This window comes from Macrobrachium nipponense, chromosome 33 (assembly GCF_015104395.2).
Source record: "Macrobrachium nipponense isolate FS-2020 chromosome 33, ASM1510439v2, whole genome shotgun sequence".
NCBI classification, from domain to species: Eukaryota; Metazoa; Arthropoda; class Malacostraca; order Decapoda; family Palaemonidae; genus Macrobrachium; species Macrobrachium nipponense.
In genome coordinates, this window is record NC_087219.1 from 31,345,761 (window position 1) to 31,348,260 (window position 2,500).

Genomic DNA, 2,500 nt, shown 5'->3' on the forward strand with positions numbered 1-2,500 from the left:
GAATATGTTCAAGTGTACTTGGAATAGATCTCGAGAGAAATGGAGCCTCTGTCTCTGTCACTGCTAATGAGATTTGGACTCTCCTATGTTGCTCATTTAGATGTTTGGTGTTTTTTATAAGTTTTTTTTTTTTTAATAGGGAATGCTAGGATGATGCGTTGTTGTGCTATGCATATAAATGCAGGGATGGTTGGTAAATGGCTTGTATATATGTATATATATATATGTATATAAATGCATACATATATGCATATATATATATATATATATATATATATATATATATATATATATATATATATATGATGTAAGTATATCTATCTATCTATCTATCTATCTATCTATCTATCTATCTATCTATCTATCTATCTATCTATATATATATATTATATATATATATATATATATATATATATATATATATATATATATATATAGTATATGAAAGGGCTGTTGCCTTGTATAATAAGGCGCCCTATGAGGTTATGTTAGACTTGTGATAATCTTACGCTAAGTCGGTTGGTTATGCACTTCCTTACTCATTGGAGTGTCTTGGGGTTTGATGATAACTTTCTGGGGTTTGATGATAACTTTCGAAGTCGGTATCTTCTTTGGTTATGACGACGATGTGTTAAACTCATGATGATATCTTCTTTCTGATGTGAGGTTTCTAGTAGAAAACACTGAGTAAAAAAATAGTTCTATTCTCTGAGATTACATGATGAAGATCAGAGGAAATTTATACAGGTCTGCCAATGATGATGGCTAATTCAAATCTACATGATGAAGCTTAGGTAAAGATGTACAGGTCTTCTAATGACGATGGCTTGATCGTTTCTGCCAATGATGATGGCTAATTCAACTCTGACTACCATCTCGGTTACAAATCATAAAGGAAGCAGACAGTAGCTCGAACATACGAACATACACACAGATGACATACATTACAAATCACGTAGGCCGTTTGAATTATAGGTCACGGTAGTTGTCACAAGCAGGAAGCTTGGACTAATGTTTTCAAAACAAATGAAGGACCACAGGTGACGGCACGTCATCTTAGCCTACTTTATTGTATTCGTCATCTTAGCATACTTCATCGTCTCTGGTCTGATCACATTCCTGCAAGCAATTTGGTTGACCTCATAGTTTTAGTTTTTATATATATGGAATAACATTCCATATTTTTATTATGTAACACTTACATATATACATACATACATACAGGTTTGTATATACATATATATTATAAATTATATCTATTTATATATATATATATATATATATATATATAGTTTTTGTAACGAACAAATTTACCTTTATAATGGTTCCGAATAGCTTAATAAATACGTATTCAGACAACATCTACCGGAAAGCATATGGAATTTGAACAAAAATAATAGAATTTTTTTAAAAATAATAATAATAATATACCTACTCATTTTAAAAAAGAAAGGAGCATACGGTATGTCAGCAAAATTATGTGAGAGAGAGAGAGAGAGAGAGAGAGAGAGAGAGAGAGAGAGAGAGAGAGAGATGGGAAACCCTCGACTGCAGAAGAGCCCAAAAATGGGAAGGGACACAAAAGATAGCCCATCCTTGGCACAAGTCAGACGGAAACACCAACAATGGAGAACTAGACTCGGGAAAAGAGGTAAAAAAAAAAAAACAAAGAAAATAAAAAAGAAAGTCTCTTGAGTGAGAGAGAAGAAAATATGAGAATATACAGTGAACACACCTTTCGGTGGTCTCGGTGAAAGTCTAGAGAGAGAGAGAGAGAGAGAGAGAGAGAGAGAAAGGTAGGTAGGTTAGCCTGTCAGGTGCTCTTCATGCTAATGACTGCTTACTTGATAAAGTTCGACACCCCCACTGGCCCCCTCCCCCTGGTCGATGCTATCCTAAGAATGGGGAGGCACACATACACACATTATATATATATATATATTATATATATATATATAATATATATATATATATATATATATATACGTATATATATATATATATGTATTCTATATATATATATACGTATATATATATATATATATATATTATATATATATATATATTATATATATATATTGGAGCGTAGAAAAAGCTGCAGATACTGGTGAAGGCCATTGAAAAAGTTTTCAAAAAGTGAAAGCAAATTTCAGTCCGCTAATATATATGGAAAAAAGGAAATAAAGGAATAAATATTAGTGAGAGAGATGGAGAAATGAAAAAGGTTGATAAATATATAGGTATGGGGAAGCAAGGATAAGATAAGAGAAAAAAAATAAAGTCTTTTATTATTTTCCTTATTTAGGCCAAAAAAATCGACAGCTAAGTTGAGAAAAGAGACATAAAAAAAATATATGACTTTTTCTTTTTTCGTAAATGATGACAAAGAAAAAACGGACAGATAAATGAAGAAATAGACATATAGCTAAAAATATAAATAAGTAAAATAAGGAGATATATACCACAAATAAACTTTGTTACTTTGTGAGAAATGAGGACA